The sequence below is a fragment of the Canis aureus genome, chromosome 11, assembly GCF_053574225.1.
Source record: "Canis aureus isolate CA01 chromosome 11, VMU_Caureus_v.1.0, whole genome shotgun sequence".
NCBI classification, from domain to species: Eukaryota; Metazoa; Chordata; class Mammalia; order Carnivora; family Canidae; genus Canis; species Canis aureus.
Window position 1 is genome coordinate 44,920,623 of NC_135621.1, and position 21,181 is coordinate 44,941,803.

The 21,181-nt window shown below is 41.8% G+C and overlaps 1 long non-coding RNA gene across 4 annotated transcripts in view; it reads right to left on the minus strand.

Annotated features, from left to right (window-relative positions):
• Positions 1 to 21,181, minus strand: part of LOC144323058 (uncharacterized) — a 122,145-nt gene that overhangs the window by 22,805 nt on the left and 78,159 nt on the right. The window contains exon 1 of one of the 4 annotated variants that reach the window (XR_013388604.1): positions 6,625 to 6,764. The exons of the other annotated variants lie outside the window; for them this stretch is intronic. This is a non-coding gene — a long non-coding RNA (uncharacterized LOC144323058). Of the gene's footprint in view, positions 1 to 6,624; positions 6,765 to 21,181 lie in introns of those variants that run through there. 4 annotated transcript variants of the gene reach the window in all.

The following is a 21,181-nucleotide window of genomic DNA, read 5'->3' on the forward strand; positions in this document are numbered from 1 at the left end:
AAGCTGAGATTGTTAGAATCACCTGCACCAAGTCCCCAAGGATCTTGCTAACATGCAGACTCCTGGACCTTATCCTGGTCTTTACTGAATTAGATTTTCTGGGGCCAGGAATCTGCATTTTAACAAGGGCACCAGGTAATTCCCAATGTCATATTTTGTCCCAATTATTCACATTTATGTTATTCCACTGAGAGAATGGAATTCTAATTCTAGTCTTACTAGAATAATGAACTGTCCACACACAGGCCACCGTCTCTTTTTCTTTTTAAATTAAAAAAAAATATGTATCTTTATAACATCCTTGGGAAAAAACATGTTTTAGATAATTTACTCTTTTGAGGAGAACAGTGTTGTGGTAGAGGGACTAGGAAAAGTCTCCATTTCTCCACTATTCTTTGTATCCACATCACTTATAATGTGACATTGCCATATCTTCCATCAAAAGGTAGAGTCTATTTCTTTCCCCCATGAATCTGGGCTGCTCTGTGTTTTGCTTCAGCTAATAGGATGCAGGGAAAGTGATGCAAGTCCTTTCCACTGGAAGTCTGAAAAGGTTCCACCTGCTTCTACTTTCCTGGATTCCAACCACTGCCCTGTGACAAGCTCAGGCTCTCCTGCAGGGAGGTGAGAGACCATGGGAGGGAGAGCCCTGATGCCTAGACATGGACATCCTAGATGTTTACAGCCCTAAAGCAGATAGCCCCCAAATAAGGCAGCTAAGTGAAGAGCAACAGAGCTGCCTGTTGAACCCACAGATGACCACAGATGCCTGAAATCCAAAAGAGCTGCCTAGCTGACCTGTAGACTGTAGTTTTAAAATATAGATTTTATTATGGCTCAGGTATGGTAAAACCAAGAGATCAGAAGATGACTGCCATTGAAAAGATAGTTTGTTATTCTTACAGATCCCGAGAGAAGGGTGCATACCATACCACAACACAGAGGGCCTCTTGGGGAAGCACCAGGGTCAATCAGGAGACAAAGGGAGAAGAGAGAAAAGTGAACAGGAGCTTTTACTGTAGTTTCCGTTTGACTGACACAGGGTAAGCATGCTCAGACAAGGGTTGGTTAAAATTTGGTAATTTCAGCAGGCTCTGGGCTGTCCCTAGGTGTCTGATCCTGGCGCTGGGGTGATTAGGGCTGAAAAGTGAAAAGTGGCTCAAGTGTGAAAGCCAGGGAGGTGAAGAAGGCAGTTAAGGTATGGGCTCTGGAGTAGTCCATGTGAAAGGTGTGACCCTAGCTGAGTCATTTACTCTCTCTAAGAAACAGCTAACCTTGGGATGAGCAGTCTCTCCAAGATATCCAAGTATCAGAAAAGAAAAGGCAAGGTTAGTTCAACTGTGAGTAATAGTAAACAGATATTGTTTTAAGCCATTGGGTTTTGAAGTAGTTAGCGATGCAGCAACAGCTGATTCCTACAAATGCCAATGAGGAACGCTGACAATGAAAAGGTGGCTACTAAAATGTTAATATTTGGGCATATTTTCCAAAATTGAAGTTCAGGCAGCAGGAAGCAGTGGGGCAGGCTGCAGTGGCCACTGGCCATGGGCAACTTGCTTCTGTTCTAATACAACTAATTTACTAATAATTTTCCCAACTTGATTGTTCCAGTCAATTCAGCCTGGAGCTGTCATGGTTACTTCCCCATGTGGGGTCCTCCTGTCTCCTTACTCTCTTTCTCTCTGCAAAAAGTGGAGTTAGTTTAGGCTTAAGTGTTTACAAAACCAATGATAAAAACACTAAGCAGTTTGCTCTCAGGAAGTTATTTTTTAGACCTATGACTGTCTAGAAGGTGGAGTCTACCCACATATTTCACCCCTAATCAGGAACATGTAAGGAGCCACATGCAATACCCCCCAAAAAGCATATTTGACATTACAGAAACATTTAGTGTTATAAAATAAAAAAAAGCTATTAGTGTTTTTGCAGTACAGACCACCCAAAACAAAATTCAACAGAAATTTTGTGGGCAAAGGAAATATGTAAAAGATACAGTGATTTTCAGCTGGGAACATTTCCAGATTTGAGGGTGAGGTGGGAACAATGTGAGATTTATGCATTCACAAGAAGGGGCCTGGGTAATAAAACTTGAAACTCTCTTTTAGAAGACTAAATAGTGCACTATAATAGTGCTTTCATAGTAAGGGTTAAGTGGTCTTCCAGTAAGGATACTCAGTGAGATCTTAATAATGGAAATAACCGCTTCATATGTAGCATGTGGTTTCTGTGAACCACAGCTCTTGCCTTATTAATATCCCTGAAATACACTGAAATCCATTAAAAAATCCCTTCTGCAGATTCCTAACTAAGAACATTTATTTCAGACAGGATGATTTAAAAAAATTAAAGCAAATACCAAACTTGGTCAAAATTAATCAAGTCCTCTGAACATTATTGGCACATCTCTCTGAAATGAATGCATCATGCAAATGACAAATGCATCTTTAAAGGAAAAACTCAGTTCAATCTCCTAAGTAAGGAAAAATCCAGTCCTCCACCTCCTTCTGCATTTTTCTTTCCTGTGTGTCCCCTTTACTACTCAAACACTCATAATACTTCTGACACCAGATGTGTGGGGGGTTTCCTGCACATCATGCGATTCTCTGTGACACCAGCTGGGTGTCCTACAATGTAACTGGCACAATTCTAATGCCATTTACATGGAGATAGCATCACATCCTATAGGTTGAGAGCTCAGTCCCACAAGCCTGCTCCCACCCCACTTCAGATGCCAACTGCAAGCAATATGTCCCTAGGTTACCCACAACTTCCATCCTATTTGGCTACAAATTGGGGGTTCCTGTGGCCTCTCCTTAAGGTTCGATTAATTAGCCAGAGCAGCCCACTGAGCTCAGGGAAACACTTACTTGTATTTACCAGTTTATCAAAGAATATAGTAAAGGATATAGATGTACAGCCAGATGAAGAGATATATAGGTTCGGGTCTGGAAGTGTCCCAAATGCAGGAGCTTCTGTCCCCATGGATATGGGTGTGTCATCCTCCTGGTATGGATGTGTTCATCCACCTGGATGCTTTCTGAACCTCCTACTATTAGGATTTCATAGAGGCTTCTTCATATAGGCATGATCAATATTAACTATATTTCTAGCCCCTCACCACCTATATGAAAGGTTGGGGGTGGGGCTGAAAAGTCCTAGCTTCTAATCATGGCTCGACCTTTCTGGTGACTAGCCCCCATCCAGGAGCCACCCAGAGTCATCTCAGTAAATCAAAAGATACTCCTAACATTCCTATCACTTAGGAATTTACAAAGGTTTTGGGAGCTCTGTGTTGGGAATGAGGGGCAGGACAAATGTATGTTTTCTGTTATCTAGTAGCATCTCACTCGGCTTTGGTGACAGGAGTTAACACTGCTTCCCAAGTTTGTTGCACTGGTGACTGCAGTGGTTCAGCCAGGAAAAAGTTCATCTCTGGTTTTCCAAAACCAGTTGGGAAGCAACACCCTATACCTGCAGAGTTTCACATGATTTACCAAAGGTTTCAGTTGAAATCCATCCCATGAACCACTTCTGAACAAGCAGCAAGGAGGTGATAAAGATGATATCAGGGGAGGGGAAATTAATTGCCTGAGCACAGAAGGAAGTGTAAAGGAGTCAAACTGCTCTCCAGAGGGTGAGAGCTGGGAGGGTAAATATCCCTCCCCTAAAATTCCTGGCAGGTGTTTCCACCAAATGCCAGATGCCTGAGGACGCAGCCATTTTGCTAGATGGGGGAGGGGACGGGGGCAGAGATGGGGCTGCTGAAGGACAGAAGATACACACTTGGCACTAAGGGTTCTTGCATCAATTAGATGATCTTAGGGTAGTAGGGTTCTTGGGGCCTGGCTGTGTTGCTATATTCAGGGGAAAAATCCAATCCGTGGCAATGCCTAGGGACAAAGTAGCTATGTTCCATACCAATGACCCTGGAGCCCCTCTCTTCTTCCTCAGCACTGTGCATGGCAGTGCACAGCACCTCCTTTCCCTGGGCTCCATCAAACCACACCCTACAGTGCCTACAGTGATGTTCAAGTGGTCTATTTGTAGAAGCTATGCATGATAATTTGGTCATAAAAAAGTGAGCATGTGAAAGTAAAAAACACATGGCGTCGTCCGTTCTCAATGTCTTGCCAGGGGTCAGGTACAGACAATCTCCCTCTTCTAGACAGTTTCCCTCTATGATGAACTTACTATAAAAGTGACTTATCTTCCTGAATCCACATTGTTCAGGCTGTTTCAGTATCTGCCTATGTCCCTAGAGTAAACTTGGTATAGTTGTTTTTCTAGCAGAGGGAAGAGTTGGGAGTGTTATCTAGTTGCTCCCATTAGCCCTCCCTAAGGTCACTGAGAGCCTTCTGCTGGGTGGCAAAAATGGGGGGGAAAAGTGTATGGAAACTATATGGAAAAAATATGACCTTTTGGGGTCAGCTTTTCAAAGAGTCAATTACAGTTGAAATAAGGAGGCGGAAGGAAGTTAAAGACTGGAAGCAATAGCAAGGCATGAGATTCATCCAGCCTCCAGATATATATTGAGCACCAACTTGAGCCAAGCACTATTCTAGGTCTTGAGATTACAGAATCTAAATTGGAATTTGAAACTGGATTCAAATGTACATAAAAACGGGCCAACGTAGATAATTGGTGTAGGGACTGAAGATACTTCTGCAGACTTTGAAGACCCCATTGGCGGTGGCAGTGGAGGTGGAGGTGGGCGTGGCAGTCCTTAATACGGATGTTGCCTCTGTCACTGGGGATGCCCCAAGTGCCCTTGTCCTGAAGTGCCCAGAGAAAGACCTGTGCCATCTATTTTCAGATCACGAGGACATTTGGTGGGCTGCTCTGACGAATTTCCTCTGCGGTAGAAGGAGAGGGGCTGTTTATGGATTTCTGGAGGAGGGACTGTTGCCTGATTCTCTTTGCTTGCCCTACTCAGAAAAATGTTCAGATTTCTTTTTAAGGCGATGCATGCAGGATCATTCTATTGCAAGCTATGCATATGTATCTGTTTAATTTTAACTCAAGCTCTTTACCAAAAAGCAAGTTCATTTACTCATAGCCTAGACAGAAGGCTTTCCCAGTCCTGACACCTTGCTTATTTGCTACTTAAAGTCTTTTGGAAGAAAAGAACAGATTTTTGCATTTTGTTCCCTTTCTTACTTCAGAAATTAAAAAAAAAAAAAAAACCCACACAACTGTCCTAATTGGAAAGGATTCTTGATCTATTTCATTGCAGTCTGTTTATTTCTGGTAAGTATCCAGAACATTTGGCCCCTACCCCTGCCAAGGCTGCTCTCCAACAACATTTCAACTTTGTTCCAGAGCAGTTGGAGTTTCACAGCAGCCCAGAAATCTCTGTAGAGAGCCCCAGGTGACATGCTGGGGCATAGGTCTCCCCTCTCGGGCCTATTCTCAGCTTCCTTTTAGGCCCACCCAAGCTGCTCAGTCACAATGGCTCTCCTGTCTTCTCTGTTCTGCCCACCTCTCCACATAGAGTTGCCCCACCCAGCTGTTGCCACACTCTGTGTGCAAGCATGGGAACTGGGAGATTGTGGGGATCAAAATCTAATTCTGGAACCAACTAGAGTCCCTAGTGTATTGCAAGAACCCAGGACAATTCCAGCCTGTGCAGAGCTGCATTGGGTTAAGCTGTGGATGGTAAGATTGGAACAGGGCCAACAGTGAAGTTGTAGCATACAGGCTAAAAACAAGGTTTCCTCATAAACACATGACACAGATGAAGTCATCATCAAGAATAGCCTTAAGGATTGGTGGAGGAGTGGAAAGGCCACCAAGATAATAAGCAGTTGTGGTGGGGATCCTTATTATGAGGCATCAAAAAAAGGACCCTAGAGGGCAGCCCTGGTGGCACAGCGGTTTAGTGCCACCTGCACTGCAGCCTGGGGTGTGATCCTGGAGTGTGATCCTGGAGACCCGGGATCGAGTCCCATGTCGGGCTCCCAGCATGGAGCCTGCTTCTCCCTCTGTCTGTGTCTCTGCCTCTCTCTCTCTGTGTGTCTCTATGAATAAATAAACAAAATCTTAAAAAAAAAGGACCCTAGAGATGATCTAGACTGAAGGTGGTGCACTAGGAGCCTGCAGATATATTCTACTTGACCCACGAAGTGTGTGTGTACATGTGCATTTTGCATGTGTGTGTGTGCGCACAAGTACATGTGTGTATGTGTTTTCCCCCAAGTTGACATAGTATGCTTTTAGATAACACATATGCTCTCTACTTTGCTTCACTAATGTATATTACCATATTACCTGCTGGAACAGTCATGTAGGGGCCAGAGAGGGGCATGCAAATTGATACAGGAAGAATGTACCTCCATCATGCCTCAAACTGCACTCTGCTGAAAGCCTTTCGAAGGAGAACACAGAAGTTTTGTATTAATTTCTCCAAATGGTCAGACTTGGAAATGAGCATGGTAGTGGTGCTTCCCTCCCCTCATAGAAATCACAGCTTCAAAGAGTTCCATTTGCTATAGACTCTAAAACATGCTTAGGGGCTGTCAGGAGGAGAAACCTTGCAGGAAGAGGTGCAGGAGTGTCTAGGAGCCAGTAGCAGCAGGGCTTAGAAAGTGCAAACAAAATTAAACTTCCTGCAGGTGAGCTGCTTACCTGCCCCCTGTTGCACTGGCTGGTGAAAGACCTAGAGGTTTAAGGGCTGGAAACAGAAGCTCTTGTGGAACCAGTTTGATTCAGAGAAGCCAAGGAGGCAGAGTTCCATAAAGAATCACATAGTATTTTCAGGAAGCAGTCTGTCCCTGTGGAAATAGAGAACGAGAGGTCCTTTGGGATCAAGGATTCTAGAAGGCTGCTTTTGCCTCACCCCTACTTACAGCCTCCCGCAGAAAGCTTTATTTAGGAAAGTCCAACTCATATACTCTATAAGTAATGAAAAAGAAAACAGAATAGCTCCCAAGCAAGCATACCGTAAGACACAAAGAACAGCAAATCATGTCACAGAAGAACATGCACCAGAAAAATGTGACCTGGAAGAAATGAAATTATGATCAAACATCCCTCCGCGAATTAGAGACAAAGCACAACCAAAAAAACCTTAGCAAAATAATGTGGTCTCTAGAGGGAAACCACAGAGCACAAATGCAAGTACTCAAATACAAGATGACAAGGCAATGAGAGGTGATGAGATAGGACTAGAAGACTCAGGAAAGATAGAAAAAATAAAGCCATCATCACACGAGCGAAGACAAAATTGGATGGAGCTAAAAAGCAGTGAAGTCACTGCAGCAAATGCTGTGCAGGAAGCCAAGGGCAGAAATATGAAATGCAAACTACATGAACTAGAGATGGGAGTTTAAAACAATCAAAGGGGACATGACAGTGATAGCAGAAAGTCAAAAGAAAGCCAGCATATGCAAAATTGGGGTCCCTGAAGAAACCAAATAATACAAAGTAACAAATATTTTAAAATATAAAACAAAGCATTTCTCAAAATGAAACAAGACTTGAATCTACTTGTTGGATGTTCACACCACTTCCCACAGAAACCTGATCCAGGACAGTCACCATATGAGACATAGTCTAGTCTAATTATTGATGTAAAGAGAGCATCCTCTGGGCAGTAAAGCATAAAAAAATCAAGTCACTTACAAAGAGAAAAAAAAATCAGATTGAACTCAAATTTCACCCAACAGCGTTTAACATTAGAAGAAAATGGAGAGGGTTGCCTCGGGGGCTCAGTCAGTTAAGCATCTGGCTCTTGGTTTTGGCTCAGGTCATGATCTCAGGGTGCTGAGACTGAGCCCCACATCTGGCTCCGTGCTCAGTGAGAAGTCTGCTGGAGATGATCTCCCTCTGCTTCTCCCTTTGCTTGTGAGCTCTCTCTCTCTCTAAAATAAATAAATAAAATCTCTATATAAAAAAAGAGAGAATGGAGAAACACTTAGAAGATATTTAAGGAAAGTGCAAACCAAGAATTTTCTATCATCCAAGCTGTTCGACAATTATAAAGCCTATTGCAAACCATTTAAATATGTAGGAACTCAGAAAGTATTGTTTCCATGAACCTTTCTTGAGGAAACAACCAGAAAATGAACTTCATCCAACTGAGACTCAACTGCAGAAACTTTAGCCAAGAGTGTGACTGTAAGCCTTGATTATATTTAGGTTTGGATCTAAAAGTAAATGTGAAGTGGGGATTGGAGTAACAAAATAGAATATAAGTGTCGTATGCTCTGACAATGTAGAAATAATACAACTGGCAAACACTGGGATGGGAAAAGGTAAAGATGTCAGGAAGCTCGCGATGGCCTTATCTATAAAATCAGGGACATAGAGGGAAGAATTTAAAGACTCAAATAGCAGAACATATCTTTTTAAGAGTCCAAAGTAAAAACTAATCAAGATAATATTATTGACTAAAGTAGGAAGTGGACAAGAGATAGAAGAAAGGGAAGAAAATACATATGAATTTTATTATTGCTCAAAACAGTTTAAAAAGCAGATGATTGAGGATTTTGTCTGACAATTATAAAGATAATCATTAAAACAATATTACAGTTCCCCTTCAGTATCAGAACTTGTTTCTCTTCTCTCGAAAACTTTTCTCTTCTCTTCCCCTTCCCTCCTTTTCTCTCTCCTCTATTTCTCAGCCTGTACCCCCACCCAAGAAAACAAACAGACCTTATATTGAAAGATTTAAAATACTGTACTCAGAGAACAAAATTATATTTTCCAATAAATACTGTTATAATGTCTATATTATCCAAAGCAACCCACACATTTAATGCAACCCCTATCAAAATACCAACAGCATTTTTCACAGAGCTAGAACAATCCTAAAATTTGAATGGAACTACGAAAGACACCAAATAGCCAAAGCAATCTTAAAAAAGAAAAACAAAGCTGGAGGCATCACAATTTCAGACTTCAAGTTCTATTACAGAATTGTAGTGATCAAAACAGTACAATACTGACACAAAAATAGACACATAAGGGCACGTGGGTGGATCAGTCGGTTAAGCATCTGCCTTCAGCTCAGGTCATGATCCCATAGTCCTGGGGTTGGGCTCCTTGTTCAGTGGGAAGCCTGCTTCTCCCTCTCCCTTTACATGCTGCTCCCTCTGCTTGTGTGCTCACTCTCTCACTCTCTCTTTCTGTCAAATAAAATAAATAAGATCTAAAAAAATTAGACGCATAAATCAATGGGACAGAATTGAAAACCCAAAAATGAACACACAATTATACGGTGAATTAATCTTCAATAAAGCAAAAAAGAATTTCCAATGGCAAAAATAATGTCTCTTCAACAATGGCATTGGGAAAACTGGACAGCAACATGCAAAAGAATAAAACTGGACCACTTCCTACACTACACATAAAATTATATAAAAAATAGATTAAAGGATTAAAGACCTAAATGTGAGACCTGAAACTATAAAAATCCTAGAAAAGAACACAGGTAGTAACTTCTTTGACATTGGCAATAGCAACGTCTTTCTTGGTATATCTCTTGAGACATGGGAAACAAAACCAAAAAATACATAAAATATAAAAAATAAATTTAAAAAACACCTTATTGGAACTACATCAAAATAGGGATCCCTGGGTGGCGCAGCGGTTTGGCGCCTGCCTTTGGCCCAGGGCGCGATCCTGGAGACCCAGGATCGAATCCCACATCGGGCTCCCGGTGCATGGAGCCTGCTTCTCCCTCTGCCTGTGTCTCTGCCTCTCTCTCTCTCTCTGTGTGACTATCATAAATAAATAAAAATTAAAAAAAAAAAAAGGAACTACATCAAAATAAAATCTGCACAGTGAAGGGCACAATCAACAAAACTGAAAGGCAATCCACAGAAGATATCTGCAAATGACATATCTAATAAAGGATTAATATCCAAAATATATAAAGAACTTATAAAACACAACAATCCAAAAATGAAAAATCTGATTAAAAAGTGGGCAAAAGACATGAAAAGGCATTTTTCCCAAGAAGACATACAGATGGTCAACGGACACACGAAACGATGTTCAGCATCACTGATCATCAGGGAAATACAAATCAAAATTACAATGGGATATCACCTCATACTTGTCAGATTGGCAAAAATTGATAACAGGTATTGGTCAGGATGTGGAGAAAGGGGAACCCTCTTGCCACTGTTGGTGGGAATGCAAACTGATGCAGCCTTTCTGGAAAATAGTATGGAGGTTCTTCAAAAAGTTAAAAATAGAACTACCCTATGATCCAGCAATCTACTACTATGTATTTGCCCCCAAAATACAAAACTACTAATTCAAAGGGATATATGCACTCTGTTTATAGCAGCATTATCTATAATAGCCAAATTATGGAAACAGCTCACATGTCCATTGGCTGATAGATGAATAAAGAATAGGTGAGGTGTGTGTGCATGCATGTGTATGTGTGTGTGTGTGTGTGTGTGTGTATATAAATATAATATATGATACATATAATGGAATATTACTCAGCCATAAAAAAGAATGAAATCTTGCCATTTGCAACAACATGGACAGAGCTAGAGTATTATGCTAAGTGGAGTAAGTCAGTCAGAGAAAGACAAATACTGTATGATTTCACTCATTATGGAATTTAAGAAACAAGACAAACAAGCAAAGGGGGGGAAAGAGAGAGGCAGACCAAGATACAGACTGTTATAGAGAACAAACAGATGGTTACCAGAAAGGAGGTGGGTGGGGGAATGGGTCAAAGAGATGATGGGGATTAAGGAGGGCACTTGTGATGAGCACCTGGTGATGTATGGAAGTGCTGAATCACTACATTGTGTACCTGGAACTAATATTACACTGTATGTTAACTAACTGGAACTTAAATAACTTTAAAAAAAATACAGATCTTCTTCAATTTACATAGGGCTACATCCCAATAAACCTATCATAAATTGAAAACAATGTAAGTTGAAAATGCATTCAATGCACCCTAACCTCCCGAACATCACAGATTATAGCCCAGCCCACCTTAAACATGCTCAGAACACTTACATTAACCTACAGTTGGGCAAAATCATCTCTCACAAAACCCATTTTATAAGAAAGTATTGAATATCCCAGTGATTGGATAATACTATGCTGAAAGTGAAAAGCAAAATGGTTGTATGGGGATAGAGCAGTTGTAAATATGTTGGTTGTTGATCTTTGTGATCATGTGGCTAAGGCAGGTCTGTGGCTCCATGCCTCTGCCCAGCACTGAGAGAGGATCAGGCCACAAATCACCAGCCCTGACAAGGTCCAAATTCAAAATCTGAAGCATGGTTTCTACTGAATGTGTATCACTTTTGCAACATCTTAAAGCCAAAAAAATCATTAAAGTGTAACTATTGTAAGTCAAAGACCATCTGCAATGTGCCAGATCTAAGATCAAACTCCTACTAAGAAACATAAATGGGATTATTAAAATAAATGATTTTCACATTGTAACATAAAGCACAGCCAAATCTTATGCTGTTTAAAAGCAACATATCTCAAAAAAAATCAAAAAATAAAAGCAACATGTCTCAGGTAGTAAATAAATCATTAAGGTTGAAAATGAAAAGGATGGCCAACATGTACCAGACAAGCACAACCGAAAGAAAGCAAGTACTGTCAGTTTACCTTCAAAGAAGAGTAAATTCAGGACAAAAACCATTAAATGAGACAAAGAAGAGGGTATTATAATGTTTGAGAATGCATTGCACAATGAAGACAGAATAATGAATGAATATCTATGGATAAAATCACAGGGCAGCAATATTCCCAAGGCAGAAATTACAGAAGATATAAGGAGAAACAGAAACACACTTGTCATAAGGAAACTTTTCCATCCTGTTAATTCATGTCAGAATTAATGTCAAATAACAAAAGAAGTCAAAACTAAGAATGTTGATCTGATTAATATATGTCAAAATCTACATGCTGAAAATGAAGGATCTACCTTCTTTTCAAGGGTCAAGGGAACACACATGAAAAGTGACCACATGATAGACTACAAGGAACATCTTAATGAATTTCCAAAAGGAGAAACAGTACAGGCAAAATACTCTGATCATAAAATGGTTAGCCTAGACACTAATAACTAAATAGAAACTAACAGAAGAAGATTCTTCTATCTGAAATTTTTAAAAAGATAAACAAATCTCTCCTAAATATCTCTTAGGTCAAAAGAGAAAAATGCATGTCAAATTGCAGAGATTTTAGGAAATGACAATCGAAAAAATGATACAGGGATCCCTGGGTGGCGCAGCGGTTTGGCGCCTGCCTTCGTCCCAGGGCGCGATCCTGGAGACCAGGATCGAATCCCACGTCGGGCTCCCGGTGCATGGAGCTTGCTTCTCCCTCTGCCTGTGTCTCTGCCTCTCTCTCTCTCTCTGTGTGACTATCATAAATAAATAAAAATTAAAAAAAAGAAAAAGAAAAAATGATACAACACAACCTGTGACTTACAGCTGAAGCAGTGCACATCATTAAATGTTTGAGTCAATAAAAATAGAAAGGATAAAACAATTATTTAAACATCTAATTCAAGTTTTAAGACCCTCACTCTTTTTAAACCCAATCATCAACTTTAATGTGTTATATTAAAGTAGACTTACAGAGGCATAATTGATGTACAATCACCTGCACACATATTTAAACCCTATAGTTTGGCAAGTTGTGACATACATATCCACCTGTGAAACCATCACCACATGAGCATATCCACCCCCTCAAATGTCTGACGTTCTTTTGTAATTCCCCTCCCTTGCCTCTCCCACATCATCTCAATCACTGATTTAATTTCTGTAAATATAGATTCATTTGCACCTTCTAGAAGTCAAAAATATAAAATTATAAAGTATTATGTAGCTCCTTTCATTCAGCATAATTATTTTTAGATTTATTGAAATATTTACATGTAATGATATGATATCTTGGGATATGCCTCAAAACTACCTGGCAGTGGGTAGGGGGAACAGGTAGAGGTGAAATGAACAATAAATGTTATCATTTATCAGCAATAAATGTTAATTACTAGAGCTAAACCAGAAAGTTCATTTTACTATTCTGGCTACTTATATAAATGTTTCAAATTTTCCATAAGAAAAAGTTCTTAAAAATTACTTCTGGGGGATGGGGTAACAAGGTGATGAGCATAAAGGAGGGCACGTGATATAATGAGCACTGGGTGCTATATACAACTGGTGAATGACTGAACTCAACTTCTGAAACTAATAATACACTATATGTTAATTAATTGAATTTAAATTAAATTAAATTAAAAAATATTACTTCGGCTCCACCTTACTATTCTTGTACTATTTAATGTTACTGCATATCTTAAATTCTTGTCTATTACTGTTATTTGAAATAACTGTCCTTGAATTTACTTTTTGAGGTTTTAAAATCCAAACTTTATATCTTCAGGACTCTAGAACAGTGGACCAATTCTACTTAACAACAGAATGAAACAAATCCTCCACTTGAGTTGAGTTTTTAAAGTGCTGGTTGCTAGACTTCATGAATACTCATGTCCAAGGGAAGGAACATTTGAGCCCACTAGATGTTTTGTGTCTTAAAGACACAGCAGGTGAGATCGGCATCAGATGGCCAAGTTTTCTCTGAGGGAAGACACATTTGCAGAACTGGGGAATTTGCCAACAAACATGGTGGTCTTGTTTCTCAGGGGAAGGAAAGCATGAGTGAAGACTGTGGGCCAGAGATGATGTAATTAGTTATTATCAATCAAATCATATAAACAATGAACCACATAAACGATGTAAACAGTCTACCATATGAACAATGTAAATAATGAACCATAATGTGTACACATTATTTTTTCAATTAAAGCATTATCTTTAAAAGTTAGTAAAATGAAAATGGCAAAAGGAAACAGACTAAAACAGTGCTCCAGCTTCCTCTGGTGTTAATGAGAATTTGCTTGTTAAGGAGAGCTGGCCACTCTTCCTCTTATACTGAATGACTCTACGTCTGCTCCACTTTCCTGTCTGAGAAAAGCAGGCAGCACAACTTGCTTATGGTGTTTAATGTGTGTCAGAGTCAGTTATCTCTAAGTGGGTTGCATTTGTGGAATGACTGGTGTGGTAGACTGTTAAATTTGTAGCTCCCAAGGAGCCCTGCCTTCCAGCACAGTGTCTCTGGGCTTGGCCATATGATGGGTTTGGGCAAATGGTCATTAGCAAAAGGGGTGCAAGCAGAGGTTTGATCCATGCTTGCAAAGCAGGGCTTATCCTCTTGGAATGCTCTCTCTTGGAGGCAGCTGCCATGCTGTCATGAAGCTCAAGCTAGCCACAAGGAAAGATCATGTGGATTGAATGAGAGGGCCCAGCCTTTCAGCCAACTCCAGCCAGGTACCAGTCATACGAGCAAAAAGCCATCCTGGATGTCCGGTCAAACCAATGAATCATGAGAAATAATAAAATGGTTATTTTAGGCCAGAAAATCTGAATGGTTTCTAACACAGCACTAAATAAGTGAAAGAATTAGTATATACATGACTCTGTGTGTTTCTGGAAAGTCAGTGAATATTTGCACAAGTGAGCCACAGGTTAAAAGAATTAGCAATGAAAACAAAATTTCTACAACTACTAAGATAATTACTTGTTTTCAGCACAAAATAAAATTTAGGAAATCCCTCTCACACATACCTTTCCTGGAATATATCTATTGGGTGGTGGTAGCCGCCCAAGTAAAAGCATGCCCAGAAATGCCCAGAGAAGGTGATGCTGGAAAGGTCTGTGGATAATGAGCATTACTCCAGGTTAACGTGACTGACCACAGCTCCTTGGCATAATAAAACACCATGGTGGAGTCAGCCTTGCTCTGCTCAGTCCATTTCACAGAGCAACTGTGAGCTGTTTGGGGCAATGCTGCAGAGAAGAAAACCAGGCCCAGATCCAGAAAGGCTGCAGAGGTGTTGGAACCCCTAGTGCTGAAATAAGCCTGCAGCAGCTCTGGAACACACTGGCTTCTAGACACCAGGTTAGGAAATTGAGCCAAGGGCTGATGGGGTGCTTCACAATAGTGGAGGCCACAAACCCCTAACCCATGGACCTGTGCAACAGAAGGAAAAGCCAAAGAGAATGAAATCATTGCGTGAGGGCCTTGCCCTTGCCTGCATTGCATTCACTTCCCATATATATTCTGTTACAAAGCGAGTGAAATTGTTCTAGCTCACTGCAGTGGATGAAAACAGACTCCACCCACCATTTCCTGGGTGTGGGTGCTGTGGGCAGATGCCAGGAGGAATTTAAAAGAAGTCATGCTATTTTGGGTATTATAATTTGCCAGAATGCCAAGGCAGTAATACGTCTGCCTGTGTGAAATTCCCACTCTTTAGACACTGGGCTTCGTCCCGGCGTTCACATTGTTCTAGCTCACTCTGTGAAGTCACTCTGTGGCCTTTCTCCTTACAATTCTCGTTTCAACACAGGGACTTGTGCTCTGACCTAGGGGCAGCCTCCTGCCTGGCCAGGCTACATTCAAATCTCTAGGTGCTTTTACCTAATGGGCTACTGTGAGGGGAAGACAGGACTAGGGTGGCATCATCAGAGCTGCAGGCAAATCTGAAGTTTGCCAAGAAGGTTCCAGATTGATCGGCTCTATCCCCAGTGGTGACTGAGTCAGGAACTGAAAGAGAAAACTCAAGAAGAGTGGCTGAAGGGGTCAGGCCAGGCCAGCACTGCCCTGACCAGTGCAAATCAGGAAAAAGAGGTCATTCAGAAAAGAAGGGAAGGCTATTTTGGGGAAATAAAAGGCAAAATGGATGTCACTAGACGACAGGACAGACCTCCAGTAATAGGGGTGTGTGTGTGTGTGTGTGTGTGTGTGTGTATTTCATTTTGGAGAATTTTGCGGAGCTCGGAGGCAGAGCCCTATTTTTAGTGTCTATTGTGTGAGGCTTTGGCAGGGATGTGCATAGCTGCAGTTTTCTTCTGACAATGATTACATTTTAAATAGAGAAAGAAGGTAATGAGGGCAAAAATAATAACTATTTTCAGGCCTCAAAATTCAGGGTATTTGAAACAGGGTTTTCTAAAATGCCAGCCTTGGTAGAAGAACCATTTTTCCTTCTTGCCTTTCATCCAAGGCCTCCTAATAGATGATGCTCCGGGGGGAGGCAAGGCAGCATTCTTTTCCTCCCTATGTCCCGTTCAGGCCCAGCTGTCTGATTTCCACTATTTAACGAGAGGAGGAGAGAGGAAGCAGGGACCCACCCACCATGGAGATTCTTCAACTCTGTGCTCAGAATTGCGGGGGGCTGCCAGAAGTGCAGATTCCTGGCCCCAGCTCTAGTAGGGTCTGCTTCCATGGCTCTGGGCGAAGACTAGCAAACAGAATCTGTCCCCCTGAGTGTTTCCAGGGGACCGAGTGTGGACAGTCCTGAACCCCATTTTGAGAAACCTCCCTTTGTACACATAGGTTCATGAACTTAAAGGAGTCTGAGATGTGCAGAAGAGGGCACTGACTCTAGAATTAGATGGGAATGAGAGATGGTGTGGGCAAGACCATTGTGATATTGTGATTTATAATAAGAAATATGTATTTGGTCTTTGTCCCCATTTCTGAATCAGGATCCTAAGACACTTGGAATTTCCTGAGAAGAGCCATAAAGATGCCTTTTGTTATATAAAGGAACTTTTAGAAGCATCTCAGGGTTGGGGGCTGGTTGCCAGTGAAACCAAACCTGAGATTAGAGGGTCAGAATTGTCAATCCCAGCCCTGGACCTCCCAGGAGGAGAGAGGGGTCAGAGATTGAGTTCAATCGTCAATGGCTAATGATGTAATCAATCATGTCTGTGTGATAAAGCCTCTATAAAAACCCAAAAGGACTGTGGACCCCCTCCAGTTATGTTGAGTTAGAATCTCTGGGGATGATGGGATCTAGATTTTGTATTGTTTTAAAAGATCTACAGTTGATTCTGGTGCATAATCAGTATTGGCACCCAGTCATGGCATTGTCAGGTGCCCTTACTCACATTCTCTATCTTGAGTAGGAGGATGGTATGCATTTATCCAGGTTAGTGGCAAGAGACAGAAAACCAACTTAAAGTAGCTTATGCCAAAAGGAGGGTCCAGTAGCTGCCATATTTGGAATGTTTCAATGGGTGGTGCTGGTGACTGGATCCCAGGGTTCTAGAGGGGCTTTCCAGATATTCTCTATCTTTAAGCTCTTGTTTCTCCCTATTATCTTTATCCTCAGACCAACTGTTTTTGGGAAGAGGCAGGGATGACTTCTCAATATCATGTTACAGAGGATAATTCCAGAGACATAGACATCACTAAAGAAGGCTCTCATTGGCCTACCTCCCCCATCCCCATGCCTGTGCTACAGGGTAAGGAATGGGCTGATTGGCTAGGCTGGTCAGGTATCAGATCTAGATGGGTAACAGTCATTTACTCAAATGAAAAGATCTGCAAAGGAAAAGAAGCAGAGACTGAAAAGTGGTAGTATCTACTGGAGCCCCGAAAGAGCATGCTAATAACCAACTTTTTTCTGAGCATCATGCATGTGTATAAGGCACACTGCGATAAGCACTTTACACACTCTGTGCTTTAAAATTTTATCACAAATCTTACAAGAGGTGTCCCTTGTCATTCTCATTTCCTAGAGGAGAAGACAAAGGCCTAGAGAGGTTATGTGCCTACACAGGCTTGCCAAGTTTGTTGGAAGAAACTGAAATTCAACTCAGGACTGTCTGATGCTAGAATCAAGCAGTAACCAGAACGGCTCTCAGCCTACAGGACCAGCATGAGCACATGGCTTCCCCTCCTCCCCTGGCTCACCTATAGGAACATGGCTGATCATTACCCCTTTCTTATTCTTTTGGCTTAAATGATGCCCTCTTCCTCATTTTGAAGCATTCTGAAGGGCAATTATTGTGCTACTGACACCTTCTAGCAGTTTATGAATTTGACAAACCAACTGCAGTTCTGCACTGAAGTGTGCTTTGGCTCCTCTCTAGCAGATCCTCATTGTTAGCCAGCTGAGGGCCCTGCACTGGATTGTTCATAGACTTGAAGGTTGTGGAGGGCTGGAGGAACTACCACGTCCACTCACAGTTGAAGTATCTCTGGGAAAATTGTTATGGGGGCTTTTAAAAACTATTTTATTTATTTATTCATGAGAGACACATACAGAGAGAGAGGCAGAGACACAGTCAGAGGGAAAAGCAGGAGCCCAATGTGGGACTCGATCCTGGGACTCCAGGATCACACTGTGGGCCGAAGGCAGGCGTTCAACCGCTGAGCCACCCAGGGACCCCGTGTTATAGGGGGCTTAAAACAATTTTTTTTCATTACAAACCCTACTTCACACAAAAAGGAAAGAGGCAGTAGATCAAGTGAGAAATTCAAAGGTCTGCAGATTTAGAGAGAGTTCCTCTATGCCCCAATCCTTGCTTTTCTCAGTTCTCCCCTCCCTGACTCCTTGCCAGTCCCAGCATCTTTCTTGCCCCCTCTCCTAACCCCTCCTTCTTTCCCTCTGCAGCAGCTCTATTATTTCTAAAGTACATTATGTACTTTTATGATTTGGTCTTCCTGCTGTGACATCAAGAATGAACTTTAATAGGAGTATAAACACCATTTTAAAATTCTTTTGCAGGCTTTCACTTTTCATATTCTACTGCGCGCTTGTCTCTCCATGAATAAACAAATCATGCACCAACAAGTAGGGTGAGAAAATGCATTTCCTTTGTTGTTACAGCAGTTCTTGCTGGAGGCAGTGTAACTTGTAACACAGATATATTTCTACCTTCCTTCCCTCTCTGACATCAACAAGAAAACAAGAACCAAATCCCAACCATTCCTTTCTTCACAAGGATGCAGAAAAGTAATGTCACCCATACTGAAGGCTCCCCATAATGTGGCTGTGACTGACACTCTGGTTTGTAAACTCCAAATTGAGTAACAGTTCTCCTGCGTGTTAGCCATCAACAGTATCAGACAGGGAGAGGCCATGTGCCCGAAGGGTTTAGATGGGCAAGTCGTTGATGAACATGGAAGAAGAGGGTTGCACAACACAGAGTTGACATGCAATAGAGACATGTCACCTGATCGGTGCCATCAGTTTTATGATTGGGATGATATTTAGTGGTAATATAACATGTAATTACCTAGAGAAAAGAATGGAATGGTTTGAAAGCCTTTAGCCATGGTAAATTTTTTTCCGTTAAAGTTATGGTCAGGATTCTCATCTCGTTTTGGCTAATCTGCATTGTGGTTCAACTTATCTGTGGTTCTCACTAAATGTACTCATAATCCCAAATTGCTCACTCATTTTGGAGACAGGTCAGGTGGTGTGAGGTTCCTTCTTCTATACCACAATATTTTATTGGAGGGACCTATAAGGACATTCTATTTCAAACAGGTTGAGTTTAAAGGTGCCTGAAAGATTCCCTGCTCCCAGAGACTTTTCCAATGGGTAGTTGGAAATCTGGTGACCAGAGGTAAGCTGCATTTGAGAATGAAGATTCTGATTGTAGTTCATAATAAAGAGGAAACACTCTCAAGTAGAGGTTGTAGAGAAAGGGGCTAAGTTTTACATGCTATTTGTAGATCAGTCAGAGAAAACAAAAAGCAGTTAAAGAAAGAGAACCAGAATGAGGTGCCCTAGGGGAACAAAGGAGAGCAGAATTGCTAGGAATGGTTGGTCAGATGCTGCCAGTGGCTTGATTATAGTAAGAATCCTGGAAACAACCCTGTATCCAAAATGTTGGAGCTTGCTCTGATTTTGCAGGGTGTTGCAGGGGGTGTGGTGTGGTCTAAGGTCAAATCCAGACTGTTGTGGTTAAAGATGAGGAGTGATGAAGTGCAGAAAATTCTTACAAGACGTGCTGGTGAAGAGAAGGAGAAGGACGGTGAATAGTCTCTTGGAAAGAAAATATTGACAGCTGATTGCCCCTGGATGGGAGTGCCTGGACTATGTGTGCAGGAGAGGCAATGTAGTATGTGGTGGAAAAGTCTGGAGGTACAAGAGGAGGTCAATAACTACGGGTGCAGGGCATGTGTGAGGTGTGGTTTGTATACATATATGTTGGTATGTGGGTAAATGTGTGTGTGTGTGTGTGTGTGTGTGTGTGTGTGTCTTAAGCATGGGTGAAAGCAAAGTGAGCTGGGTGGAAATGAAGTGATGAAGCCTCTGCAATGCTGGCAGCAGCTGTCTTCCTTTTGGACTCTAGTTTCTGTGGGTGTGTTTGCATCTCTCCAGCTGCTTGGGAGAGCCTTGCCAATACCAAGCCTGCCATTGCCTGCATGAGAATGCAGTGTCAGAGATGACAATAATATCTCCTGATGCTCCCAGAGTCTCCTGTACCCAGGTGCCAGGAGGACCTGGGGTCTCAGCATAAGGGAATAAGGAGGGAGACTGACCATTTCTCCAAATGCATACCTTACTTTATCTGCTGGCTTGGACCTCTTTGAAAATAATTCTGATACTCGCTGTGAAAAAAATGCACACATTTCTACCTTCTGATAGCAGGAGCTTGTCTGTCACATCCAAATTCCTCCCTGAGAAACTGTGGTCTTCAGAGATGCCTGTTGCTGGCCTCTGAGCCCACCTTTTATCTGCTTACCAGGCTTTACTGTTTTGTTCTTCTCATGAAGGTTTAAATTCTTAGGCCAAAGTCCTAAGGCCAAGTTTAAGCTCAAGGCTTCTGTGCTCCCTCTTCCTGTAGCAGGGACTATGAAAGTGGAGCCCCCTCCCACCCCAGTGCTGCTTGGGAATGGAAACCCTTGCTGGAAATTATAGTATCAGAGGGTCTATTCTTTTCCACAGTAATGCCTTTTACCTGCTCAGAAGTCTCTGTCCACAGACATACACAGGTTCCCACTCTCACATAAAATGAGACAGCTATACACTTTCCCTGAGTTAAATAGCAAGGGAGGCTATCCCTTGTGAGAGAGGGGTGTGTCAAGGGTTGAAACAGTAGCTGTGAGGAAGGGGAAAGTAAGACAATTAAGTATGGTATGGGAAATAAAATAAGAAAATCTGTTAAGAGAGCTGAAAGATGGGAGGTCAAGGGATTGGGGTCTGTGGGACACAGAAGAGTAGATTTTGCTTGACTCCACCCTGCAGGTGAGGCCTGCTATGAAGACCAACATGGCTGGGCTAGGCCAAATGGGAAGGCTGGCTAATGAGTGAGATGTGGAGATGAATAAAACCTGTGCATGAGGGTGCATGAAAAAAACCCACAGAGCAAAG